At 40.2% G+C, this 11543-nt stretch overlaps 1 pseudogene across 1 annotated transcript in view; it reads left to right on the plus strand.

Annotated features, from left to right (window-relative positions):
- The window catches only part of LOC108521139 (heterogeneous nuclear ribonucleoprotein A1-like), a 38529-nt pseudogene extending 29436 nt beyond the window's left edge, over positions 1 to 9093 (plus strand). Inside the window, exon 2 of the transcript XR_001883128.1 lies at positions 6972 to 9093. The product of XR_001883128.1 is annotated as a heterogeneous nuclear ribonucleoprotein A1-like (transcript). The remainder of the gene's footprint in view (positions 1 to 6971) is intronic.
- Positions 9094 to 11543: the final 2450 nt, after the last annotated feature.

Consider the following 11543-nt stretch of genomic DNA (forward strand, 5'->3'; position numbering starts at 1 on the left):
AGCTGGGACTACAGGCGCCCGCCACCTCGCCCGGCTAGTTTTTTGTGTTTTTAGTAGAGACGGGGTTTCACCGTGTTAGCCAGGATGGTCTCGATCTACTGACCTCGTGATCCACCCGTCTCGGCCTCCCAAAGTGCTGGGATTACAGGCTTGAGCCACCGCGCCGGGCCTCACATCCTATTATTTTCCCTATTACATACCCTGTGCTTAAAACAAATGGGTTGCCTAGCAGGAATGAGCAACCCTTCGTGGCAAGCCTTGTCTTGTAATGAGCCACTTCTCAAGTTTGCCTGGCTGCCTGTGGCTGAGGAAGGTTCTGAAACACGTTAAACAGCCCTGACAGCCTGATTGCTAATGAGTCTACATTGTCAGCTGCCTACACTAACCAAGTAATCTTGCCCATGAACCTGCGTCTGGAGGGTATAACCCAGTATACACAAGGCAGAATGGAACATCAAATGTTCATCTTTCTGCTTCTCTGAAGTACTTGCTTCTGTTCATTATTACCAACATTGAAATAGACCCAGTGGAGGCCCCGCAAGACAGACCCATCACTGTTTTCGTTGTTGATCTTTCACCTGTGGTGCTGGCCTTCACTTCCATTCGCTGCCTCTCCTTGTGTCTCCTTGGAGCTCTCGCCATCTTGTGGCAGGTCAGCAGGCTTCAGAAAGGAAATGTCGACTTTTCCTAAGTGTGAAGAAAATCAAATCCAAACTCCTTACCATGCTATACTGTATATGTGCAATGTATAATGTTCATAATTTGCTTCAAAATGCTTCAGTATCATCTGTGTGATAAACCTTATTTCATCTATTCTAAAATGCGTATCTTTTTCACTTTTAATCACCTCTGAAATTAGGATGAATTTTACCATTAATAATATGTCATAATTTAATTGACAGCAAATTTTCTTTCTGGGTGCAGAAAAGAATGATGAGTCCTACAACCTATGACATTTTGGATTCATGAATTAATTATTTGATGAAATATTGTGTCTGTCTACAAAATGATCTTTTGAAATACCAGCCTAGGCTGGGGGGACAGTGGAGGTAGGAAGAAGGGGTGGATTTAGTATATACTTTGAAGTGGAGGAGAAACTGGTAATGGTTATTCATACTGATCAACAGGTTTTACAATTCATTGTTAATTAGTTTTCATCCACACTCTGGGGGTGGTTAGTTAACATTCAAATTATTCTAATCAGGAATACATACTCAGGAGTGATTAGTTAGCATTTGAAAGATCCTACTCAGGTGTTTACATCCCAGAAGTAATTATACTCCAGGATGTTCACTTTTTCCTATCTGAACCTGCACTAAGTCAGAAATTCTTATACTTTATTTTTGCCATGGTCCCCTTTGGCCAACTGGTGAACCCATTTCAGAGTCATGCTTTTAATACCCAAAATAAAATACATAGGATTACAATCAAAACCAATTGCATAAGCCTGTAATTACAGCACTTTGGGAGGCTGAGGCGGCAGGTTTGCTTGAGGCTAGGAGTTTGAGACCAGCCTGAGGAACACTGGAAGACCACCCCACCATCCCATCCCACTCCTCCCCACTGCCTCTACAAAACATTTAAAAATTAGCTGGTTGTGTTGCTGTGCACCTGTGGTCCCATTTACTTGGGAGGCTGAGTACTCCCCTGCCATCACTTGAACCCCGGGGGTGGAGGCTGCAATGAGCTATGGTTATACCACAGGCTGAAAAAAACATAAATGCATTCAAATGCAGTCATCAAAATATTAAAGATACAATTTATGACATTAACATGTGCTTCTTCACCCTCAGCTTTATTAAGGTATGATTGACAAAGTTGTATATGTTTATGGTGTACAGCATGATGTTTTGATATCTGTATGTATTGTGAAATGACTAAGTCAAGCTAATTTACATATGATTATCTCACATACTTATTATTATTTTGAGACAGAGTCTCGCTCTGACATCCAGGCTGGAGTGCAGTGCCACGATCTTGGCTCACTGCAACCTCCCCCTGCTGGGTTCAAGCAATTCTCCTGCCACAGCCTCCTGAGTAGCTAGGATTACAGGCACGCACCACCATGCCCGGCTAGTTTTTGTATTTTTAATAGAGACGGGGTTTCACCATGTTGATCAGGTTGGTCTCGAACTCCTGACCTTGTGATCCGCCTGCCTTGGCCTCCCAAAGTGCTGGGATTGCAGGTATGAGCCACCACACCTGGCCTATTTTTTTGAAAAATTTTATTTTAGATTCAAGTACATGTGTATGTTTGTTACATGGGAATTAAATGTGTAATGGTGAGGATTGGGCTTCTAGTGTACATATCACCCAAAATATTGAACATTGTACCCAGTAGGTAATTTTTCACCCCTTCCTCCCCTCCCACTCTCCCTCCTTTGGAGTCCCCAGAGTCTGTTTTCCCCATCTTTATGTCCATGTGTGCCATTTGTTTAGCTTCCACTTGTAAGTGAGAACATGCACTATTTGATATTCCGCTTCTGTGTTGGTTCACTTAGGATAATGACCTTCAGCTGCATCCACGTTGCTGCAAATGACATTATTTTGTTCTTTATTGTGACTGTGTAGTAGTCCATGGTGTATCTCCACCACATTTTCTTTATCCAATCAACTGTTGGTAGACACTTAGGTTGGTTCCATGTCTTTGCTATTGTAAATAATGCTGTGACAAACATATGAGTGCAGGTGTCTTTTTTATACAATAATTTCTTTTCCTCTGGGTAGATATACAGTAGTGGGATAGCTAGACTGAATGGTAGTTCCCTTCTTAGTTCTTGGAGATATCTCCATACTTTTTTTTTTGGTAGAGGTTGTACTAATTTACATCCCCACCAACAGTGACATACTTATCATTTTTGTGTGGTGAGAACATTTAAGATCTACTCTCATAGCAATTTTCAAATATATAATACATTATTTACTATAGTCACCATGCTGTACAATAGATCTCCAGAAATGATTCATCCTTACTGAAACTTGGCACACGTTGACCAACGTCTTTCCATTTCTCCCACCCCAATCCCTAGTAGTCACTATTCTCTGCTTCTACTAGTTCAAATTTTTAAGATTCCACACAGAAGTGAGATCATGCAGTATTTATCTTTCTGTGCCTGGCTTATTTCACTTAATGTAATATCCTCTAGGTTTGTCCATGTTGTCACAAATGAAAGGATTTCTTTCTTCTTTTAAAGCTGAATAGTATTCTGTTGTACATACATACCACATTTTCTTTATCCATTCATCCATTGGTGGACAGTTGATTCCATATCTTGGTTAATGTGAAGAATGCTGCAATGAATGTGAGAGTGAAGGTATGCCTTCAACGTATTGATTTCAATTCCTTTGGATATATACCTGGAATTGGGATTGCTAGATCATATGGTAATTCTGTTTTTAATTTTTTGAGGAACCACTTACTGTTTTTCACAATGGCTGTATTAATTTACATTCCCACTAACAGTATGCAAGGGTTTCCTTTTCTGTATACCCTCGCCAACAGTTGTTATCTTTCCTGTTTTTGAAAATAGCCATCCTAACAAGCACGAGGTGATATCTCATTGTGGTTTTGATTTGCTTTTCCGTGATGATTAGCGATGTTGGACATTATTTTTTTTATATCCCTGTTGGCCACTTGTTTGTCATCCTTTGAAAATGTTTATTCAGATCCTTTGCTCGTTTTGAATTTTTTTTTACATTTATTTTAATTTTTTTAGTTTTAACTTTCGTGGGTACATAGTAGGTATATATATTTGTGGGGCACATGAGATGTTTGGATACAGGCATGCAATGTGTAATAATCACATCATGGAGAATGGGATATCCATCCCCTCAAGCATTAAACTTTTGTGTTACAAATATTCCCATTATATTCTTTTAGTTATTTCTACATATACAATTAAATTATTATTGACTATAGTCAGCCTGTTTTGCTATCAAATACTAGGTCTTATTCATTCATTCAAACTATTTTAATTGAGTTATTTGTTTTCTTTCTAGTGAGTTGTTTGAGTTCCTTACATATTGTGGATATTAACCCCTTATCAGATATACTGTTTGCAAATATTTTCTCCCATTCTGTAGATTGTCTCTCTTTGTTGATTATTTCTTTGGCTGTGCAGAAGCTTTTTAGTTTAATGCAATTCTATTTGTCTATTTTTGCTTATGCTTTTGGGGTCATATCCAAAAATTTATTGCCTAGACCAGTGTCAAGAAGCATTTACATTATGTTTTTTTCTAGTAGTTTTGCAGTTTCAGGCCTTATGTTTAAGTCTTTAATCCATTTTGAGGTTTTTTTTTTTTTTTTTTTTAACATAGTATAAGATAAGGGTCCAATTTCATTCTGCATGTGGATATCCAGTGTTCCCAACATTTAATTTTTTTTAATTTCCTTCCTTCCTTCCTTCCTTCCTTCCTTTCTTTCTTCTCTTTTTTATAAATAGAGACGGGGTCTCACTATATTGCCAAGGCTGGTCTCAAACTCCTGGCCTCAAGTAATCCACCTGCCTTGGCCTCCCAAAGTGCTGGGATTATAGGCATGAGCACCATGCCTGGCCCCCGAAATCATTTATTGAAGAGACTGCCGTTTCCCCATTGGTACCTTTGTTAAAGATCAATTGACCATAAATGTGTAGATTTATTTCCAGGCTCTTATTCTGTTCCCTTAGTCTATGTCTGTTTTTATGCCATTACCCTGCTGTTTTGGTTACTATCTCTCTGCAGTATAATTTGAAGTTGGGTAGCATAATTCCTCAGTTTTGTTCTTTTTGTTCAGGATGGTTTTGCCTATTATGTGCCTTTTGTGGTTCCATGCGTATGTTAGTATTTTTTATTATTATTTCTGTGAAAAATATCCTTGGAATTTTGATAGGGATTGTATTGGCTCTGTAGATCACTTTGGGTAGCATGGACATTTTAACAATATTGTGTGTTCTTTTTTTATTAACCTAGCAAATAACACAACTAGAGCAGGTCTATAATCATCACAATTTTTAAATAGTGATGAGCATAACTGATCTTATGAGATATTTGCAACAGCTATAATGTGATATGAAAATATCTTTGATATATATTGGTGAGAAAGTTGCAGACACTGATAATAAGACCGTGATTTGTTGACTACATTCAATTAGAAAGAAATAAAAATAAAGGTGTGATTTTTCCCATCAAAGTCCAAAGAGCCTCCCTAAATTCTATTCACAGAACCTCAGGGAAGGAAACCTTGTACCAGAGAGTCCATTAAGTAGTATAAAGGATGTAAGAAATAATATTTCATTGGTGAATTGAATTCTGTTAAAAATATGTGCAATGGCTAGATATTTTGTCCTTGTACCTCCATGCTTGCATGAACAAAAGATAAAAATCTGGCACGCCAGCCCAACAGTTCAGCATGTTCTGGAATGGCATCTAGGCCTCAGACTCTGTGTGATCCTATATAGAGCCAGTTTGCCAGATGTCCCTAGTGATAATAAATGTTGTTTTTAGCCACTACATGTTGGGGGTAATTTGTAACACAGCAATAAATAAATAAAATAAATAGGATTACTTAATGGAAGATTTTCCTGTTCCAACCAGAAGATAGGTTGATCCTGTTACCATAATATTAGGCCAACTATTTCATGTGGATTTTTTATGCAAAGAGCTTGCTGGTGTTCCTAAAGATCAGAGAGCATGTATCAGGTTGGTGCAAAAGTAATTGCGGTTTTCATCATTGCTTTTAATGGCAAAACCCGCAATTACTTTTGCACCAACCTGTACTTGACCGACTTTACAAGGAGAGACTGTATGACTGTTTTGATCCCTGATTGCTAATAGCTGTATATGTCATAGAATTCAGTCTGACAATTACCTTCATTATAATATTCTACCTAGTAAGGAGGTAGGAGAGGTGACTTATGGCCCTCACCTACCTCTAATTTTCAGAAGCTTCCTAAATCTACCAAAAACAATGAGTTTAGGTTCACTTGCAAAGCCCTAGGTAATCTGACTTTTGTCAACCTCTCTGAACTCACCTCTCCCCACCTACCCTCACTTCTGTCCAGCAACTCTGGTTGTATTCATTCGCTGGGATGCCATGGCAAAGTATCACAAATTGAGTGGTTTAAATACCAGAATGTGTTGCCTCATACTTCTTGAGGCAGGATTTGTTCCTTATCAGGGTCTCAGTCTGTCACCCAGGCTGGAGTGCAGTGGCACAATCATGGCTCACTGCAGTCTCAACTTCCTGGCGTCAGGTGATCCTCCCACCTCAGCATCCCAGGTGGCTGGGACCACAGGCATGCCCAGCTAATTTTTGTATTTTTTTGTAGAGATAGAGTTTCACCATGTTGCCCAGGGTGGTCCCAAACTCCTGGGCTCAAGTTATCCACTCACGTCAACCTCTCACATTGCTGGGATTATAGGTGTGAGCCACCACATCTGCCTGGGTTTGTTCCTTTTGGGGGCTGTGAGGAAGAATCTGTTCCATGCCTGTGTCCTATCTTCTGGTGGTTTGCTGGCTATCTTTGGCATTCCTTGGCTTATAGAAGCATCACCCTGATCTCTGCCTTCATCGTTATATGGTGTTCTCCCCTGTGCATGTTTGCATTCAAACATTCCCCGTTTTTAGCCAGGCACAGTGCCTCACACCTGTAATCATGGCTACTCGCGAGGCTGACACAGGAAGATTGCTTGAGGCTAGGAGTTCGAGACCAGTCTGGATGATCTAGGAAGACCCTGTCTCTAAAAAAATTAAAAAAAAAAAAAAAAAACCTGCCCCCTTTTCATAAGGACACAGTCATATTGCGTTAGGAGCCACCCTACTCCAGTATGACCTCATCTTAACTAATTACCTCTATAAGGTACCTACTTTCTTTTTTTCTTTTCTTTTCTTTTTTCTTTTCTTTTTTTTCTTTTTCTTTTTTTTTTTTTTTTTTTTTTTTTTNTTGCCTTCTTGCTGTTCCTCTAGCACACTAAACTGATTTTCATTTCAGGTCCTTTGTACATGGCAAGTCTTTCTGTCTAGAACCCTAAAGAAGGCTGGCTGTTCCCTTCTCAGCATACACATATTATCTCATATGCCACTTTCTCAAAAAGGCCTTCCCTGATCACTCTATTTAAAATAGCCTCTCCAGATACATTTGTCAGCTTGCTCCTTTCTGCCTGTGGACACCACCCAAGAAGCATCACTTAAGCCTCTCTTCTCCCTTCCGTCATGTCTAAGTCAGAGTCTCCTAAAGATCCCAAACAGCTGAGGAAGCTCTTCATTAGAGGTTTGAGCTTTGAAACAACCGTTGAGAGCCTGAGGAGCCATTTTGAGCGATGGGGAATGCTTGCAGACTGTGCGGTAATGAAAGATCCAAATACCAAGCACTCCAGGGGTTTTGGGTTTGTTACATACGCCACTGTGGAGGAGGTGGATGCAGCCACGAACACAAGGCCACACAAGGTGGATGGAAAAGTTGTGGAACCAAAGAGAGCTGTCTCAAGAGAAGATTGTCAAAGACCAGGTGCCCACTTAACTGTGAAAAAGATAACTTGTTGGTGGCATTGAAGAAGACACTGAAGAACATCACCTAAGAGATTATTTTGAACAGCATGGAAAGATTGAAGTGATTGAAATAATGACTGACTGAGGCAGTGGCAAGAAAAGGGGCTTTACCTTTGTAACCTTTGACGACCATGATTCCGTGAATAAGATTGTCATTCCAAAATACCATACTGTGAATGGCCACAACTGTGAAGTTAGGAAAGCCCCGTCAAAGCGAGAGATGGCTAGTGCTTCTTCCAGCCAAAGAGGTCAAAGTGGTTCTGGAAACTTTGGTGGTGGTTGTGGAGGTAGTTTCGGTGGGAATGACAACTTTGGTCATGGAGGAAATGTCAGTGGTCGTGGTGGCTTTGGTGGCAGCCGTGGTGGTGGTGGATATGGTGGCAGTGGGGATGGCTATAATGGATTTGGTAATGATTGAAGCAATTTTGGAGGTGGTGGAAGCTACAATGATTTTGGCAATTACAACAATCAGTCTTCAAATTTTGGACCCATGAAGGGAGGAAACTTTGGGGCAGAAGCTCTGGCCCCTATGGTGGTGGAGGCCAATACTTTGCCGAACCACATTGTCTATGGCGGTTCCAGTAGCAACAGTAGCTATGGCAGTGGCAGAAGATTTTAATTAGGAAACAAAGCTTAGCAGGAGCGGAGAGCCAGGAAAGTGACAGGGAAGCTACAGGTTACAACAGATTTGTGAACTCAGCCAAGCACAGTGGTGGCAGGGCCTAGCTGCTACAAAGAAGACATATTTTAGACAAATATTCATGTGTATGAGCAAAAAACTCAAGGATTGTATTTGTGACTAACTGTATAACAGGTTGTTTTATTTTCTGTTCTGTGGAAAGTGTAAAGCATTCCAACAAAGGGTTTTAATGTAGTTTTATTTTTTTGCACCCATGTTGTTGATTGCTAAATGTAACAGTCTGATCATGACACTGAATAAATGTCTTTTTTTAAAATGTGCTGTGTAAAGTTAGTCTACTCTGAAGCCATCTTGGTAAATTTCTCCAACAGTGTGAAGTTAGAATTCCTTCAGGGTGATGCCAGGTTCTATTTGGAATCTATATACAACCTGCTTGGGTGGAGAAGCCATTGTCTTCAGAAACCTTGGTGTAGTTGAACTGACAGTTTCTGTTGTGACCTGAAGTTCACCATTAAAAGGGACTACCCAAGCAAAATCATGGAATTATTGGTTATAGAAATGATTGCTGGCACATCCTATGCAATATATCTAAATTGAATAATGGTACCAGATAAAATTATGGATGGGAATGAAGCTTGTGTAGCATCCATTATCATATGTAATCAATAAACGATTTAATTCTCTTGAATGAAATGACAACTCTATGGATTTGGGACTGGCAGAGATTTGGACTTTCCCTACCCACTACCCCTGATAATGTTGAATGCTTCTATCACAATTCAAGTTCAAAGCTCTGCCAGGAATAGAAACTAGCTGCTGGCTAATGCTGCTCCATAAACCCACAGATTTGAAGTGTTTGGGCGGCCTTTTAAAAATGACCAATATCAGAAAGCATTTTAATGAACATAAAGAGACTTACATTAAAGGAAAAAATAAATAGCCTCTCTACCACACACACATCATTCCCTACTCCCTTTCCTGTTTCAGTTTTCTTCATAGCACTCGTTACTACCTGAAATACTTTTATTTTTAGTTGTTTTATCTGTCCCTCCCACCAGAATGTAAGTTCCTTGAGGACAAGAAACTTGTTCATCTTACTTCTGTATCATTAGCTCCTAACATAATGCCTGTTCAAAATTAAATATTTAATAAATGTTGAATTAACATTGAATGAATGAACACTCACTTTATTCTCTGATTGAGTCTCTAAAACTCCAATAGAATCAAGTTTCCACTGAGAAAATAGAGCTTATTTCAAACTCCTAAAGACATTCATTTTCCCCTTTGAAATAAACTACACCTGTCTAAGAGACCAAGTATAAAACAACAAAATATTCCTCTCTCCCACAGTTGCCTTTTCTCTCTCTTCTTGTACTACCAGGAAACTACTCAATGGTAGCAAAATCAGCGTGAAGAGAGGTTAGTTCCAAGACAGAAACACATTGTCAATCTTTACTCAAAGATTGTCCATCACCTGCTCTCTCTCCAGCCTGGCTAGCTCTTTTCAGGCCCGATAGGCACACATTCATGGGCCTGGCTGGACCACCTATGAGAGAGAAAAGGGTGATCCCTTCCATTAGATTAACAGGCTTAGAAAAGGCTAGGGAGCTAAGCTGACTTCTTTTTTTTTTTGAGATGGAGTCTGGCTCTGTTACCCAAGCTAGAGTGGAGTGGTGCGATCTCAGCTCACTACAACCTCCACCTCCCAGGTTCAAGCAATTCTTGAGCCTCAGGCTCCCGAGTAGCTGGGACTACAGGGATAACAGGTATTACCACGTCCAGCTAATTTTGTACTTTTAGTAGAGATAGGGTTTCACCATGTTAGCCAGGCTGGTCATGAACTCCTGACCTCAGGTGATCCACCCGCCTCAGCCTTCCCAAAGTGCTGGAATTATAGGCGTGAGCCACTGTGCATGGCCTAAGCTGACTTCTTCTTCTTCTTTTTTTTTTTTTTGAGACAGAGTCTTGCTCTGTCGTGCAGGCTGGAGCGCAGTGGCATGATCTCGGCTCACTGCAACCTCCGCCTCCTGGGTTCAAGCGATTCTTCTGCCTCAGCCTCCTGAGTAGCTGGGATTACAGGCATGCCACCACCATGCCCAGCTAATTTTTGTGTTTGTAGTAGAGGCAGGGTTTCACCATGTTGGCCAGGCAGGTCTCAAACTGCTGACCTCGTGATCCGCCCACCTCAGCCTCCCAAAGTACTGGGATTACAGGCATGAGTCACCGTGCCTGGCCCTAAGCTGACTTCTAACTGAGATTTCTGAGTGTAAGAGCTTTAAGTCAGAGCAATGGCTATGTTTTGTTCCTCAGAGGTTTTTTAAAAGATAATTGTCCACTTTGAGTTCTGACCTGCCTGAAAATTGAGTGGTGAACCTAATGACCTCCTGCCTGCTGCCTCCCAGGTCTTTTATGACTTAGGACAATTACTAAGACAAATTGATATCTTAAACAAAGGTCTCTTGGGGATTTTTTGTTATTGTTTGCTTTTGTATCTTCTTAACGATCAAAAGAGGACTCTAACAGGAACCTTTGATGTTTATCCAAGTAAATTCAGGCTTTTCCTGCAATAACGAAAGTAAGCTTGTTTGTGGTTTGTGAAGATTTAAGCAAAGGAGGAAAGAAAAGTTGATTTTTAGAAACTGTTTCTTAAAAGACAAATCTTTAAATGAACAGAGGAAATAATTTAATTTAACAGTTTTCTGAGATCAGGTTCCAACTTTTTTCTATTTAATCCTTTTCCAAACCTGCTTAAGTCAGTAGTTTTTAAGCCCTTGTGGATTGCAGACACCTTAGGGCAATGCATCTCAAATTTAGTATGGGTATGAACCACCTGGTGGTCCTGCTAAAATGAAAATTCTGATTCAGTAGGTCAGGGGAGGGCACTGTTGGATGGATCGAATGGATCTTCAAGCTTCCCCACTTGGGCACCCACTTTGGCTTCAGCCCACCTCCAAATGCCCAATGCACTCCTATTTTTCAAAGTCCACTGCTGCAGTATCACATTCTAACTATTAATTCTTGTCAGATGCCCCTGTTACAAATCTTTCTGTTTTTACTTCACCTTCAAGTTTACCTCTCTTAGGTCCGTTTCTCTCTGGACCCTACTCTTGGTGAAAATATAATGAGCAACAGGTGATCGTGGGTTGATGGGTTATTTCTCTTTCTCCCTTGGACAGAAGACCAAGCCCACTTATCCCTCCACCACCACAAGGTAACAATGGAATTTAACTATAGCTTTCAGGAACAAAGCTTTTCTCAAAGGAAAAATTCCAAATGATAAAATTTTTCTGCCTTATAACACACTAATGAAAAGGCTATTTTTTAGTGGCTTAGAGAGGAGGAATAGAATTTCTAATTTCTCAGAAAAAAAAAAAA

Source organism: Rhinopithecus bieti, unplaced genomic scaffold (assembly GCF_001698545.2).
Source record: "Rhinopithecus bieti isolate Rb0 unplaced genomic scaffold, ASM169854v2 scaffold_57046, whole genome shotgun sequence".
Classification (NCBI taxonomy): domain Eukaryota; kingdom Metazoa; phylum Chordata; class Mammalia; order Primates; family Cercopithecidae; genus Rhinopithecus; species Rhinopithecus bieti.